General features: G+C 45.3%; 2 protein-coding genes across 3 annotated transcripts in view; one reads left to right on the top strand and one right to left on the bottom strand.

Annotated features, from left to right (window-relative positions):
- Window positions 1–17,757, top strand: part of LOC112239335 (moesin-like) — a 168,493-nt gene that overhangs the window by 7,081 nt on the left and 143,655 nt on the right. The window lies entirely within an intron of this gene.
- The window catches only part of LOC112239334 (zinc finger C4H2 domain-containing protein), a 149,065-nt gene that overhangs the window by 2,320 nt on the left and 128,988 nt on the right, over window positions 1–17,757 (bottom strand). The gene's annotated exons all lie outside the window — the stretch shown is intronic.

Below are 17,757 nucleotides of genomic sequence, written 5' to 3'. Positions count from 1 at the left end.
TATATACAGCAGGTACCGGTGCAGAGTCAATGTGGAGGCTATATACAGGAGGTACCAGTACAGAGTCAATGTGGAGGCTATATACAGGAGATACCAGTACAGAGTTAATGTGGATTCTATATACAGGAGGTACCAGTACATAGTCAATGTGGAGACCATATACAGGGGGTACCAGTACAGAGTCAATGTGGAGGCTATATACAGGAGGTACCAGTACAGAGTCAATGTGGAGGCTATATACAGGAGGTACCAGTACAGAGTCAATGTGGAGGCTATATACAGGAGGTACCAGTACAGAGTCAATGTGGAGGCTATATACAGGAGGTACCAGTACAGAGTCAATGTGGAGGCTATATACAGGGGGTACCAGTACAGAGTCAATGTGGAGGCTATATACAGGAGGTACCAGTACAGAGTCAATGTGGAGGCTATATACAGGAGGTACCAGTACAGAGTCAATGTGGTCAATGTGGAGGCTATATATAGGAGGTACCAGTACAGAGTCAATGTGGAGGCTATATACAGGAGGTACCAGTACAGAGTCAATGTGGAGGCTATATACAGGAGGTATGTGGAGGTACCTATATGTGGAGGCTATATACAGGAGGTACCAGTACAGAGTCAATGTGGAGGCTATATACAGGAGGTACCAGTACAGTGTCAATGTGGAGGCTATATACAGGAGGTACCAGTACAGAGTCAATGTGGAGGCTATATACAGGAGGTACCAATACAGAGTCAATGTGGAGGCTATATACAGGAGGTACCAGTACAGAGTCAATGTGGAGGCTATATACAGGAGGTACCAGTACAGAGTCAATGTGGAGGCTATATACAGGAGGTACCAGTACAGAGTCAATGTGGAGGCTATATACAGGAGGTACCAGTACATAGTCAATGTGGAGGCATATACAGGGGTACCAGTACAGAGTCAATCATATGTGGAGGCTATAGTAGGCAGGAGGTACCAGTACAGAGTCAATGTGGAGGCTATATACAGGAGGTACCAGCTATATACAGAGTCAATGTGGAGACAGGAGGTATATACAGGAGGGGTACCAGTACAGAGTCAATGTGGAGGCTATATACAGGAGGTACCAGTACAGAGTCAATGTGGAGGCTATATACAGGTACCAGTACAGTGTCAATGTGGTACCAGTACAGAGTCAATGTGGAGGCTATATACAGGAGATACCAGTACAGAGTCAATGTGGAGGCTATATACAGGAGGTACCAGTACAGAGTCAATGTGGAGGCTATATACAGGAGGTACCAGTACAGAGTCAATGTGGAGGCTATATACAGGAGGTACCAGTACAGAGTCAATGTGGAGGCTATATACAGGAGGTACCAGTACAGAGTCAATGTGGAGGCTATATACAGGAGGTACCAGTACAGAGTCAATGTGGAGGCTATATACAGGGGGTACCAGAACAGAGTCAATGTGGAGGCTATATACAGCAGGTACCGGTGCAGAGTCAATGTGGAGGCTATATACAGGAGGTACCAGTACAGAGTCAATGTGGAGGCTATATACAGGAGGTACCAGTACAGAGTCAATGTGGAGGCTATATACAGGAGGTACCAGTACAGAGTCAATGTGGAGGCTATATACAGGAGGTACCAGTACAGAGTTAATGTGGAGTCTATATACAGGAGGTACCAGTCAATGTGGAGGCTATATACAGGGGTACAGAGTCAATGTGGAGAGCTATATACAGGGGTACCAGTACAGAGTCAATGTGGAGGCTATATACAGAGGTACCGGAACAGAGTCAATGTGGAGGCTATATACAGGAGGTACCAGTACAGAGTCAATATGGGGCTATATACAGGAGTACCAGTACAGAGTCAATGTGGAGGCATAGACAGGAGTATGAGGAACAGAGTCAATGTGGAGGCTATATACAGGAGGTACCAGTACAGAGTCAATGTGAGGCTATATGGAGGCAGTACAGAGTCAATGTGGAGGAGGGGTACCAGTAGAGTCAAGAGGTCATGTAGACTAGAGTACAGAGTCAATGTGGAGGCTATCTAGACAGAGTCAATGTGGAGGCTATATACAGGAGGTACCAGTACAGAGTCAATGTGGAGGCTATATACAGGAGGTACCAGTACAGAGTCAATGTGGAGGCTATATACAGGAGAGGTACCAGTACAGAGTCAATGGAGGGCCATATACAGGGGTACCAGTACAGAGTCAATGTGGAGGGTATACAGGAAGTACCGGTGCAGAGTCAATTTGGAGCTATATACAGGGGTACCAGTTGACTTCATCTACAATGGTGTACCAGTACAGGTCAATGTGGATGTACACAGAAGTAGTGGCAGCTACCAGCAATGCTGAGCTATATAAAGGAGTACCAGTACAGAGTCAATGTGGTGCTGTGCACAGGAGGTACCAGTACAGAGTCAATGTGGAGGCTATATACAGGAAGTCAAGTACAAGTCAATGTGGAGCAATATCACAGGGGGTACCAGTACAGAGTCAATGTGGAGGCTATATACAGGAGGTACCAGTACAAGTCAATGTGGAGGCTATACAAGGGGGTTCAAGTACAGAGTTAATGTGTTTACTATACAAAGTACCAGTACAGAGTCAATGTGGAGGCTATATAAAGTACCGGTGCAGGGGAGTCAATGTGGAGCTATATACAGGAATACCAGTACAGAGTTAATGTGGAGGCTATATACAGGAGGTACCAGTACAGAGTCAATGTGGAGGCTATATACAGGGGTACCAGTACAGAGTCAATGTGGAGGCTATATACAGGGTACCCAGTACAGAGTCAATGTGGAGGCTATATACAGGGGTACCAGTACAGAGTTAATGTGGAGGCTATATACAGGAGGTACCAGTACAGAGTCAATGTGGAGGCTATATACAGGAGGTACCAGTACAGAGTCAATGTGGAGGCTATATACAGGAGGTACCAGCAGGTACATAGTCAATGTGGAGGCTATATACAGGGGTACCAGTACAGAGTCAATGTGGAGGCTATATACAGGAGGTACAGTACAGAGTCAATGTGGAGGCTATACAGGAGGTACCAGTACAGAGTCAATGTGGAGGCTATATACAGGGGGTACCAGTACAGAGTCAATGTGGAGGCTATATACAGGAGGTACCAGTACAGAGTCAATGTGGAGGCTATATACAGGAGGTACCAGTACAGAGTCAATGTGGAGGCTATATACAGGAGGTACCGGTACAGAGTCAATGTGGAGGCTATATACAGGAGGTACCAGTACAGAGTTAATGTGGAGGCTATATACAGGAGGTACCAGTACAGAGTCAATGTGGAGGCTATATACAGGAGGTACCGGAACAGAGTCAATGTGGAGGCTATATACAGGAGGTACCAGTACAGAGTCAATATGGAGGCTATATACAGGGGGTACCAGTACAGTGTCAATGTGGAGGCTATATACAGGAGGTACCAGTACAGAGTCAATGTGGAGGCTGTATACAGGAGGTACCAGTACAGAGTCAATGTGGAGGCTATATACAGGGGGTACCAGTAAGTGTCAATGTGGAGGCTATATACAGGGGTACCAGTACAGAGTCAATGTGGAGGCTATATACAGGAGGTACCAGTACAGAGTCAATGTGGAGGCTATATACAGGGGGTACCGGTACAGAGTCAATGTGGAGGCTATATACAGGAGGTACCAGTACAGAGTCAATGTGGAGGCTATATGCAGGGGGTACCCAGTAGAGTCAATGTGGAGGCTATATACAGGAGGTACAGGAGTACAGAGTCAATGTGGAGGCTGTATACAGCAGGTACCCGGTGCAGAGTCAATGTGGAGAGCTATATACAGGAGGTACCAGTACAGAGTCAATGTGGAGGCTATATACAGGAGGTACCGGTACAGAGTCAATGTGGAGGCAATATACAGGGGTACTGGTACAGAGTCAATGTGGAGGCTATATACAGGGTACCGGTACAGAGTCAATGTGGAGGCTATATACAGGAGTACTGGTACAGAGTCAATGTGGAGGCTATATACAGGTACCGGTACAGAGTCAATGTGGAGGCTATATACAGGAGATACTGGTACAGAGTCAATGTGGAGGCTTTATACAGGAGAATTGCCGGGAACAGAGTCAATGTGGAGCTATATACAGGAGGTACCGGAACATAGATAATAAACGAGGGGGGTCAATGTAATAGTCCAGTGGCCATTTGATTAATTGTTCAGCAGTCTTATGGCTTGGGGTGTAGAAGCTGTTACAGAGCCTTTTGGTCCTAGACTTGGCGCTATGGTACCGCTTACCGTGCTGTAGAGGAGGAAGAGAGAGAAAGAAAGAGAGAGAAAGAAAGAAAGAGAGACAGACAGACAGACAGACAGAGAGGTTAGAGAGAGAGAGAGAGGTTAGAGAGAGAGACAGACAGAGAGGTTAGAGAGAGAGAGAGAGGTTAGAGAGAGAGACAGACAGAGAGGTTAGAGAGAGAGAGAGAGGTTAGAGTATATCATTCCTCCTGAGAAGTAGTGTTCTTGCCAGCCAGTGTTAGAGCTTTATCTCCCTCATAGATAATTGAATGTCCCCCAAAAGTATTTTCCTCCCAGCAGAGAAGAGTGGAGAAGTTGAAGGTGACTGTAGGGTAATGGAGAAATACGTGCTATAATTGGCAGGAGTATTAGTTGTAATTTGGATGGTGTTTTACAGTCCCTGCGGGGCCTAAGGGAGGTAGTGAGGGTTGACGACAAACACCTGTAGCCAGCTCTGGGTCTTCTCAGGAGTAAGGGATGCCTCCAAAATGATATGCACTACTTCTGATATTGTAGGGTTCCTTAGGGCTGTGGTCAAAAGTAGTGTACTATATTAAATAGAGTGCTGTTTGGGTCACAGCTTGGACCACTCTCCTGTAGAGCTCTGCCACTGCTGTATGCCACTGTTGGTTATTGTACTGTGAAGGATACAGAGAGAGGAACCAAGACGATGTGGGAAGGGTAGCAGGGAAGGGAGGTCAGGGGTTGAACCAGCCAATTATGCTAACTAGAGCAAGGAAGGCTACATAGATTGGTTTATTCTGGCCATGCAATCTCACCTTCAGCTGTACATTGGCAGGTGTCTTAAATGGCAACCCATCCCCTATATAGTGCACTACTTTTGACAAGGGCTCTGGTCAAAAAGTAGTGCATAAAATAGTCAAGTAGGGTTCCATGTTGGATACATTCTTAGAATGTCCTTCTATTCATTCTCTACTACTGTTCTAATAGCTGAAAAAGTTCACAAACACCAGAGCACTATTTCACTGTCTCAATGCCACAAACAACATCAAGCCAGCCATTCGCTAATGGGCAATATGTTTTACTGAGTCTGAAAAGACACATCAGAGCATCAAGGGGACATGTTAGAGGGGGAAAGAAATATGTCTATGGGAAGATGTAGGGATAGACAATGACGGCAGCCCCACCAGGAAACAGGCTTAATGGACAGAGTGGTTCTGATGATACAAGTAAATGTGGCTGTTGTGCACATTTCCTCTTCTAGTCAATGTTCTACTGCTTTGGTTTTGGTACAATCACAACCAGATGGGACCAGTCTGAGCCAATCAGAATCAGAAAGAACCAGTTTAAACCAATCAGAACCAGATAGAACCAGTCTGAGCTGATCAGAGTTAGATAGAAACAGTGTGAGGTGATCAGAATCAGATAGAACCAGCCTGAGCCAATCAGAATCAGGTAGAACCAGTCTGAGCCAATCAGAGAAAGATGGAACCAGCCTAAGATTATCAGCATCAGACAGAACCAGTCTGAGCCAATCAGAGCCAGATAGAACCAGTCTGAGCCAATCAGAGCCAGATAGAACCAGTTGTCTAGCAGCGTATATTTAGACCTGAAGACTGTTAACTCTGCTATGGATTTTCTGTCTCTAGTAGGATCCATGGTGGGCGTGATACTATTGGTTGATGCCTGTGAAGAAAATAGCACAGTATTGAGTTGATAGGACTTAAAAACTGTGAAAAGGAGAAAAGTGGAAAGGCCTCTGAGGAAACTAAGGTTTTGATAGATGCTGTGGCGACTTGTGTAAATGATCGGATAGCGATAATATAATCCCACTGAGCTAAAGCCTAGGTATAATCTCTGGGAGTTAACATGGGTCTTCAGACAAGGTACCTCATCACTCTGAGCATGTGGTCTCATCTTAAATGCAGCATGAATAAACACATGTTGGCCCTTTTTAATACTCAAGGCCAATTATGATATTGTGAATCCACAATGCCAACATGATACTGTATTCCCAATGAACAAACTGTTTAATTGGTAGCATAACACCAGATAACCAGATATATGTACTATTGTGTGTAGTGTATCATTACTGACCTGTCTGTGGTCCTCACACTCACACCTACAGACATGAACATTCTCAAACATTAACATGAACACACACACGCACACACACGGATCAATGATGTACCACATACACACACACACACATTCACACACACACACGGATCAATGATGTACCACACACACACAGACACACACACACACACGGATCAATGATGTATCACACACACACACACGGATCAATGATGTACCACACACACACACACACACGCACACACAAAAACACACACACACGCACACGTACACATGCACACGCACACACGCACGCACACACACGGATCAATGATGTACCACACACACACAAACACACATGCAAACATTGCTGTACTGGCAATTACCATCTAGTTACATCTCCACCCACTATATTTACATGCATGGCAGAAAGGGGACAGATCTATTGAGCTGCGGCAACTATGGTCGATGTGACTTGATTTCTCATCACTGGCGTATAGGGGTATGAGCATGCATGACAACCAATGATGAGCCTCTTACCAGTGGTTGAATTAGTTTGATAAGCCTCCTGAATATCCTGTTTGTGGTTGGGAACCAATCACACCGCAGACCAGGCGAACATTATGGCTGGAAATCAAATAGTTCACTTCAGTGTGCAAAGCTGTCATCAAGGCAATGGGTGGCTATTTGAAGAATCTCAAATATAAAATATATTTTGATTTGTTTAACACTTTTTGGTTGCATGATTCCCTATGTGCTATTTTACCATTTTGACGTCTTCACTATTATTCTACAAATTTTTTAACTAAAGAAAAACTCTTGAATGAGTAGGTGTGTCCCAGCTTTTGACCGGTAGTGTACGTTCATTAAAGCCGGTAATTAGCTGACATTAGTCCTCAAGTTCACTCATATAATTAAGGAATTCACTTCTGTAATGGGTGTATTTTTCCTAAACACAGAACCATTGTCACCAAGCAGGGGAATGGTTTGAGGGCTTGAGGATGTAACTCTCCTTCCGTGGCCTCCAACTGCTCTTAAATGCAAGTAAAACTAAATGCATGCTCTTTAACCAATCGCTGCCCGCACCTGCCTGCCCGCCCGTTCAGCATCACTACTCTGGACTGTTCTGACTTGTGGACAACTACAAATACCTTGGTGTCTGGTTAGACTATAAACTCTCCTTCCAGACTCACATCAAAGATTTCAATCCAAAGTTAAATCTAGAATTGTCTTCTATATCGCAACAAAGCATCCTTCACTCATGCTGCCAAACATACCCTCGTAAAACTTACTTTCCTACCGATTCTTAACCGGCGATGTCATTTATAAAATAGCCTCCAACGCTCTACTCAGCAAATTGGATGCAGTCTATCAGAGTGCAATCCGTTTGTCACCAAAGCACCATGTACCACCCACCACTACGACCTGTACGCTCTCGTTGGCTGGCCCTCGCTTCATATTCGTCGCCAAACCCACTGGCTCCACGTCATCTACAAGACCCTGCTAGGTAAAGCCCCGCCTTATCTCAGCTTACTAGTCACCATAGCAGCACCCAACCGTAGCACGCGCTCTAGCAGGTATATCTCACTGGTCACCCCAAAGCCAATTCCTCCTTTGGCCGCCTCTCCTTCAGTTCTCTGCTGCCAATGACTGGAACGAGACTGCAAAAATTACTGAAGCTACAGACTCATATCTCCCTCACTAAATTTAAGCACCAGCTGTAAGAGCAGCTCACAGATCACTGCACCTGTACATAGCCCATCTGTAAATAGCCCATCGAACTACCTCATCCCCCATACTGTTATTTATTTTGCTCCTTTGCATCCCAGTATCTCTACCTGCACACTCATCTTCTGCACATCTATCACTCCCAGTGTTTAATTGCTATATTGTAATTGTTCTGCCACTTTGGCCTATTCATTGCCTTACCTCCTTATCTTACCTCATTTGCACACACTGTATATAGACTTTTTCTATTGTATTAATGACTGTATGTTTGTTTATTCCATGTGTAACTCTGTGTTGTTGTTTGTGTCACACTACTATGCTTTATCTTGGCCAGGTCACAGTTGTAAATGAGAACTTGTTTTCAACTGGCCAACCTGGTTAAATAAAGGTGAAATAAATAAAAATAGATATGATCACATGGAATTAGCGGAAATGTTTTTAAAGGTCAAATCAGTGTGTTTTAGAGTTTAGGCTTTATGTTGATTTCTCCCTTGATAATTAGCGTCTGCTTCTGCTAATGAAGTAATTCTAATGGAATGATCCAGTCCATCTGGCACGATATTCCTTAGTGCACCTACCCATATGGCTCTGGTTAAAGTAGTACACTATATAGGGAATAGGGTCCCATTTGGGGACACAGGCCCTGAAATAATGCCCTTTCATCATTTTAAACACGGCACAGCAGCTCTGTTTGAACACAGCTGTACACACAACACATTTGCAGAGTAACATGAGGAATAAACCATTCTTATTAATATAAAGCTGATGCTTCTGTAATTTTGGTTATTAACCATTCCTTTCATCAGATAAAATGGGAGTGTGGAGACAACTTCTGTTGATTCAATCCCATTCAGTGTAGTTGGGTGTGTTTTTGTTAACAGATAATGAAACAAGGTCCCCTCCGACCTTGTACAATCCAAACACTCCAGCAACATCACTATTTTACAGTATTTTTGTAATATTTTACACAACATCACTTAGGACCCGATTAGGGTTTGGTGCAGGTCAGGGTTAGGGTTTGGTGCAGGTCAGGGATTAGGAGTTTGGTGCAGGTCAGGGATTAGGGTTTGGTGCAAATGTAGGTCAGGTCAGGGATTAGGGTTTGGTGCAGGTCAGGGATTAGGGTTTGAGTGCAGGTCAGGGATTAGGGTTTGGTGCAGATGGGGATTAGGGTTTGGTGCAGGTCAGGGATTAGGGTTTGGTGCAGGTCAGGGATTAGGGTTTGGTGCAGGTCAGGGATTAGGGTTTCAGGGATTGAGGGTTTGGTGGAGTCAGGGATTAGGGTTTGGTGCAGGTCAGGGATTAAGGTTTGGTGCAGGTAAGGTTTGGTGGTCAGGGATTAAGGTTTGGTGCAAATCAGGGATTAGGGTTTGGTGCAGGTCAGGGATTAGGGTTTAGTGCAGGTCAGGGATTAAGGTTTGGTGCAGGTCAGGGATTAAGGTTTGGTGCAGGGATTAGGGTTTGGTGCAGGGATTAAGGTTTGGTGCAAATCAGGGATTAGGGTTTGGTGTCAGGTCAGGGATTAGGGTTTGGTGCAGGTCAGGGATTAGGGTTTGGTGCAGGTCAGGATTAAGGTTTGGTGCAGGTCAGGGATTAAGGCTTGGCAGGTCAGGGATTAAGGTTTGGTGCAAATCAGGATTAGGGTTTGGTGCAGGTCAGGGATTAGGTTTGGTGCAGGTCAGGATTAGGTTTGGTGCAGGTCAGGGATTAGGTTTGGTGCAGGTCAGATTAAGGTCTGGTGCAGGTCAAGGATTAAGGTTTGGTACAGGTCAGGGATTAAGGTTTGGTGCAGGTCAGGGATTAAGGTCTGGTGCAGGTCAGGGATTAGGGCTTGGTGCAGGTCAGAGATTAGGACTTTACCTCATAAATTATACACAAAGAAAACTAAAACCCAATAGGTTTCTCTCTCTCTAACTCTCCTTTCCTCCGGTCCCCTATGTGTGAATGATAATCCTTCTTTTGTAACTGGGGGGTAAAATATGCCTGACAGGCACCATAATCATCCATGTTCTCTCTCTGAGAGGAGCCAAGAGGAAACTCAAAGCAGAGGCAGGCAGGGTATTGATAAGGTACTTTCTCCTCTAATTCCCACCACAGCCATTTACAGTCCCTGGAAGTCAATGGGAGGCTTCTGTATTACATGAAAGGCCATGTTTTTGGGCCAGAGTGCTGTTTGTTAGTCTACAAACCTTTCATCTAGACAGCTCCCTAGAGCACAATTGCTTTGGAATAAAAAGTGATCCTCCTCTCTGCCCTTTTCTCTTGTTTACACTCTCAATCAAGTGTCTGCCTGCCTGCCTCTGTGTGTGTGTGTGTGTGTGTGTGTGTGTGTGTGTGTGTGTGTGTGTGCTGTGTGTGTGTGTGTGTGTGTGTGTGTGTGTGTATGTGTGTGTGTGTGTGTGTGTGTGTGTGTGTGTCTGCGTGTCTGCGTGTGTGCGTGCGTGTGTGCGTCACACAGAAATTATCCCCTATCCTCTGTGTGATTAGCAGGGCGGTATTTAGTGTGTAGAATGCACAGTCAGCTAGGAGTGAATCCTAGTAATTTGATCACCCTGTTACAGGAGAACTTTCCCTACAGTGCAGGAAATGTGAAAATGGCAGTGTGTTTGAGGTTTTATAAAGGCTTCTGAAGTACAGCACAAAGTCAACAGTTTGAAACACCTACTGATTCAATGGTTTTTCTTAATTTTTTACTGAATTATTATGCAGATCATAATTAATGGACATTTTGTAGGGGTTGATACATTTTGCTTAAGGGAAAATCAAGTCAGACATTTTCAAAGTGGAGATTATATACAGCACAAGTCAAACGTTTGGACACACCTACTCATTCAAGGGTATTTCGTTCTTTTTACTATATTCTACATTGTAGAATAATAGTGAAGACATCAAAACTATGAAATAACACACATGGAATCATGTAGTAACCAAAAAACGTGTTTAAAAAAATCGAAATATATTTAATATTTGAGATTCTTCAAAGTAGCCACCCTTTCCCTTGATGACAGCTTTGCACACTCTTGGCATTCTCTCAACCAGCTTCATGAGGAATGCTTTTCCAACAGTCTTGACGGAGTTCCCACATATACTGAGCACTTGTTGGCTGCTTTTCCTTCACTCCGTGGTCCAACTCATCCAAAACCATCTCAATTGGGTTGAGGTCAGGTGATTGCGGAGGCCAGGTCATCTGATGCAGCACTCCATCACTCTCCTTCTTGGTCAAATAGCCCTTACACAGCATGGAGGTGTGTTGGGTCACTGTCCTGTTGAAAATGATAGTCCCACTAAGCACAAACCAAATGTGATGGTGTTACGCTGCAGAATGCATTCACCTACTCTGCGTCTCACAAAGACATGGCGGTTGGAACCCAAAATCTCATTTGGACTCATCAGACCAAAGGTCCACCGGTCTAATGTCAATTGCTCCTGTTTCTTGGCCCAAGCAAGTCTCTTCTTATTATTGGTGTCCTTTTTAGTAGTGGTTTCTTTGCAGCAATTCAACCATGAAGGCCTGATTCACAGTCTCCTCTGAACAGTTGATGTTGAGATGTGTCTGTTACTTCAACTCTGTGAAGCATTTATGTGGGCTGCAGTGACTCTAATGAACTTATCCTCTGCAGGTAACTCTGGGTCTTCCTTTCCTGTGGTGGTCCTCATGAGAGCCAGTTTCATCATAGCGCTTGATGGTTTTTGTGACTGCACAAATGTTCCAGATTGACTGACCTTCATGTCTTAAAGTAATGATGGTCTGTCATTTCTCTTTGCTTATTTGAGCTGTTCTTGCCATAATACGGACTTGGTCTTTTTACCAAATAAGGCTATCTTCTATATATCACCCCTACCTTGTCACAACACAACTGATTGGCTCAAACGCATTAAGAAGGAAAGAAATTCCACAAATTAGCTTTTAACAAGGCACACCTGTTAATTGAAATGCATTCCAGGTGACAACCTCATGAAGCTGGTTGAGAGAATGCCAAGCGTGTGCAAATCTGTCATCAAGGCAATGGGTGGCTACTTTGAATAATGTAAAATATAAAATATATAACACTTTTTTGGATATTACATGATTCCATATGTGTTATTTCATAGTTTTGATGTCTTCACTATTATTCTACAATGTAGAAAATAGTAAAAAGAACGAAATACCCTTGAATGAGTCGGTGTGTCCAAACTTTTGACTTGTGCTGTATATAATGTCCACTTTGAAAATGTCTGACTTGATTTTCCCTTAAGCAAAATGTATCAACCCCTACAAAATGTCCATTAATTATGATCTGCAAAATAATTCACATTTCTTGATAGTGCAGGATTATTCTTCTGCTGAATCAAACTGGCTCAAATTAAGATCCTACATCTGCAAGTACACACACGTCGTGGCCCACGTCAGAGAAGTCTATAACCCTCAGAGCTGCTGTGGGCAGACAACTAGAGCATGATGGAGGTGTCACAGCTAGACTGGATACATGCCCCCTGGCATTGATGTATTCTATACACACATTACATTCAATAACATCTAAAGCCTAGAATAGACACCTAGCTAACAGATGTGTCTTATGAAAATGATTGGCCTCACTAAGATGTGTAGGCGAGAGTAGAGATAGAGAGGGGCTGTCATTGTGTGTTGACAGAGACTAGAGACCTTGGATGGTTCCATGCTCTCTCTCTCTCCTTCCTTCCTTCCTTACTTCCTTCCTGTGCATAGAGTGCACAGTGTTTCAGCGATCCCACAGGGTACAAACACACACACACACACACACAAACACACACACAAGCAGGTGTCCTCCTTCCTCTCTGGGAGACAGAGACCTTGAGACAGCTGCTCTGAATGATGGAAAAACAATGAGGCTCTTTGCTGCTCTGGTAAGGAGGTGTTGCCTAGCAGCAGATACGCTGCCTCATCTCTGTGGCCGAGGGGAGGGGATGGACCGGGAAAGGGAGAGGAGGCGAGGGAGTGTGAATGTGTGTCTGTGTGTGTGGTGGCCCCTGTCTATAAATCCAGTCCCAAGCAGAAGGCTAGGGACAGGAGCTCTATGGGACTCAACACTGGAGACCCGCAGCACTTTTAATGAAGACTACAATTACCTCAGCTTGGCAATTACTATCCCTGAATCTTGCCTTGGAGAAAGCTCTGCAGAGTGGTCACCAGCTGGCACAGCCACAAAGTCATAAAATCAGATTTTAAACCTAAACTTAAACCTAACCCCAACCTTAACCCTAACCTTAACCACACTGCTAACCCTGATGCCTGACCCTAACCTTAACCACACTGCTAACCCTGATGCCTGACCCTAACCTTAACCACACTGCTAACCCTGATCCCTGACCCTAACCTTAACCACACTGCTAACCCTGATGCCTGACCCTAACCTTAACCACACTGCTAACCCTGATGCCTGACCCTAACCTTAACCACACTGCTAACCCTGATGCCTAACCCTAACCTTAACCACACTGCTAACCCTGATGCCTGACCCTAACCTTAACCATACTGCTAACCCTGATGCCTGACCCTAACCTTAACCACTGCTAACCCTGATGCCTGACCCTAACCTTAACCACACTGCTAACCCTGATGCCTGACCCTAACCTTAACCACACTGCTAACCCTGATGCCTGACCCTAACCTTAACCACACTGCTAACCCTGATGCCTGACCCTAACCTTAACCACACTGCTAACCCTGATGCCTGACCCTAACCTTAACCACACTGCTAACCCTGATGCCTGACCCTAACCTTAACCACACTGCTAACCCTGATGCCTGACCCTAACCTTAACCACACTGCTAACCCTGATGCCTGACCGTAACCTTAACCACACTGCTAACCCTGATGCCTGACCCTAACCTTAATTTAAGCTTTTTGTTTTCATGAATTTTTACTGATACAGCCAATTGTGACTTTGCAGCTGTTCCATCTAGTAGAAATGGCTCAGTTCTGCCTCCAGGGCAAGATTCATGACAATAAATGTTAACCTGCACAATTACCCATTCTATATTCTATTTCTATAACTGGTCATTGATTACGGAGGTAGAGGGAATGAGAGAGGCCAGAGAGAGTGAGAGAGGAGGTGGAGAGGTGAGAGAGGAGGTAGTAGAGGTGAGAGAGGAGGTAGTAGGTGAGAGAGGAGGAGGAAGTAGAGGTGGAGAGGGTGAGGGAGGAAGTAGGAGGGTGGAGAGAGGAGGAAGTAGGAGTGGGAGAGAGGAGGAAGTAGAGGTGGAGAGAGGAGGAAGTAGAGGTGAGAGAGGAGTGGGTTAGAGGTGGAGAGAGGGAGGGAAATAGAGGTGAGGAGAGGAGTAGTACAGGAGAGAGGAGGAAGTAGAGGTGAGAGAGGAAGTAGAGGTGGTAGAGGAGGGAAGCAGAGGTGATGTAAGAGGAAAGTGGAGTTGAGTGAGAGATGAGAAGACATACATGCCAGCTCTGTCACTCCTGGACAGCCCATATGATCAATCTCCCTGCTGTGTTTAACCATGCTGGTGCCCCTTCTATGAATGCAGCTCTCGCCACCTCTTCTCCACCCATCTCCCCCATCTTCTCTCCCTCTCTCCCCTTCTTATTTTTCTCCCACTCTCAATAATATTGTGTGAGAGGATCAGTAGTCAGAAAGGGAAGCAGGGAGAGTGAGGCAGAGAGAGAGATTGAGAGGGAAAGACAGAGACAGAGGGGGAACGAGGAAAGAGAGAGAGGTCATAGGCTCCTGGAGTTCTTCTGCCAAAACATTGCAATAAAGTTGGATAAATGTACATAAACTGGGATTTTTTTCGCAAGTACTTATACAGGATAATACCTCTACATCAAAACCTTCAATCAAAATCTAAATTCCATACCTATTTTGACAAAATTGACAAAATAACCTGAATGGATTAATACTACCAATGACTATTAAGAAAACATTTCTAACAAACCAAAACCTGCAGAAGAAACACAGCGGAACCTGGAAATACCATCCAACACTAAACTGAGCCAAGAAAGTAAAAGACAATAATCTCTAGGTCATTTAAAAAAATATAAAAACCAAGTAAATAAGGCTACTAAGCTACCAAGCTGCTTGGACAGAACTGACCTGGCTGCAAATGTCATAGAGCACTGGAAGATGGAAGTGAGATGAGCCCAACAATGGCAGCTTTCACAGCCCCATCCGAGTTCAGACGCCTTCAAAGCCCCCTGGGTGTCATGATGTTTCCTGTGAAGATGTCATCACAGTACAGCACCCCTTGGATATTAAAAAATAACACTGCACGGAAGAAGTACAAAAAGAAGCTCCTCAAGGACAATCCACAGACACTATTTGTTGACCGCTACAAAGAGGGGAAGGTAAGCAACTTCATTTCCCAGACCCTCTCCTGGCATGGTGCTATATTTACCAGACCATCTCCTGGCATGGTGCTATATTAACACAGCCATCCCCTGGCATGGTGCTATATTAACCAGACCATCTCCTGGCATGGTGCTATATTAACACAGCCATCCCCTGGCACGAACCACTGCTTTTAATCAGGGCAAGGTGTCTGGTAACATGACTGAATACAAACAGTGCAGCTATTCCCTCCGCAAGGCTATCAAACAAGCTAAGCGCCAGTACAGAGACAAAGTAGAATCTCAATTCAACGGCTCAGACACAAGAGGCATGTGGCAGGGTCTACAGTCAATCACGGACTACAGGAAGAAACCCAGCCCAGTCACGGACCAGGATGTCTTGCTCCCAGGCAGACTAAATAACTTTTTTGCCCGCTTTGAGGACAATACAGTGCCACTGACACGGCCTGCAACGGAAACATGCGGTCTCTCCTTCACTGCAGCCGAAGTGAGTAAGACATTTAAACGTGTTAACCCTCGCAAGGTTGCAGGCCCAGACGGTATCCCCAGCGCGCGCCCCTCAGAGTATACGTAGACCAGCTGGCCGGTGTGTTTACGGACATATTCAATCAACTCATACCAGTCTGCTGTTCCCACATGCTTCAAGAGGGCCACCATTGTTCCTGTTCCCAAGAAAGCTAAGGTAACTGAGCTAAATGACTACCGCCCCGTAGCACTCACATCCGTCATCATGAAGTGCTTTGAGAGACTAGTCAAGGACCATATCACCCCACCCTACCTGACACCCTTGACCCACTCCACCCTGCTTACCGCCCAACAGGTCCACAGACGATGCACCTCAACCACACTGCACACTGCCCTTCTAACCCATCTGGACAAGAGGAATACTCTATGTGAGAATGCTGTTCATCGACTACTCGGCATTCAACACTCATAGTACCCTCCAAGCTGTCATCAAGCTCGAGACCCTGGGTCTCGACCCCCGCCCTGTGCAACTGGGTACTGACTTCCTGGACGGGCCCCCAGGTGGTGAGGGTAGGCAACAACATCTCCTCCCCCGCTGATCCTCAACACCGGGGCCCCACAAGGGTGCGTTCTGAGCCCTCTCCTGTACTCCCTGTTCACCCACGACTGCGTGGGCCATGCACGCCTCCAACTCAATCATCAAGTTTGGTGGACGACACAACAGTGGTAGGCTTGATTACCAACAACGACGAGACGGCCTACAGGGAGGAGGTGAGGGGCCCTCGGAGTGTGGTGTCAGGAAAATAACCTCACACTCAACGTCAACAAAACTAAGGAGATGATTGTGGACTTCAGGAAAACAGCAGAGGGAACACCCCCATCCACATCGATGGAACAGTAGTGGAGAGGGTAGCAAGTTTTAAGTTCCTCGGCATACCATCACAGACAAACTGAATTGGTCCACTCACACAGACAGCATCGTGAGGAAGGCGCAGCAGCGCCTCTTCAACCTCAGGAGGCTGAAGAAATCGGGGCTTGTCACCAAAAGTACTCACAAACTTCTACAGATGCACAATCGAGAGCATCCTGGCGGGCCACCACCGCCTGGTATGGCAACTGCACCGCCCTCAACCGTAAGGCTCTCCAGAGGGTAGTGAGGTCTGCACAACGCATCACCGGGGGCAAACTACCTGCCCTCCAGGACACCTACACCACCCGATGCTACAGGAAGGCCATAAAGATCATCAAGGACATCAACCACCTGAGCCACTGCCTGTTCACCCTGGGCTGTCATCCAGAAGGCGAGGTCAGTACAGGTGCATCAAAGCTGGGACCGAGAGACTGAAAAACAGCTTCTATCTCAAGGCCATCAGACTGTTAAACAGCCACCACTAACTGAGTGGCTACTGCCAACACACTGTCAATGACACTGACTCTACTCCAGCCACTTTAATCATGGGAATTGATGGGAAATGATGTAAATATATCACTAGCCACTTTAAACAATGCTACCTTTAAATAATGTTACTTACCCTACATTGTTCTTCTCATATGCATACGTTGATACTGTACTCTATATCATCGACTGCATCCTTATGTAATACATGTATCACTAGCCACTTTAACTATGCCACTTGGTTTACATACTTATCTCATATGTATATACTGTACTCGATATCATCTACTGTATCTTGCCTATGCTGCTCTGTACCATCACTCATTCATATATCCTTATGTACATATTCTTTATCCCCTTACACTGTGTATAAGACAGTAGTTTTTTTTGGAATTGTTAGTTAGATTACTTGCTCGTTATTACTGCATTGTCGGAACTAGAAGCACAAGCATTTCGCTACACTCGCATTAACATCTGCTAACCATGTGTATGTGACAAATAAAATTTGATTTGATTTGATTTGATTTGATTAAC

This window comes from Oncorhynchus tshawytscha, linkage group LG08 (assembly GCF_018296145.1).
Source record: "Oncorhynchus tshawytscha isolate Ot180627B linkage group LG08, Otsh_v2.0, whole genome shotgun sequence".
Lineage (NCBI taxonomy): Eukaryota > Metazoa > Chordata > Actinopteri > Salmoniformes > Salmonidae > Oncorhynchus > Oncorhynchus tshawytscha.
The sequence above is the reverse complement of the archived record's forward strand: the minus strand, read 5'-3'. Positions and strand labels throughout refer to the sequence as shown.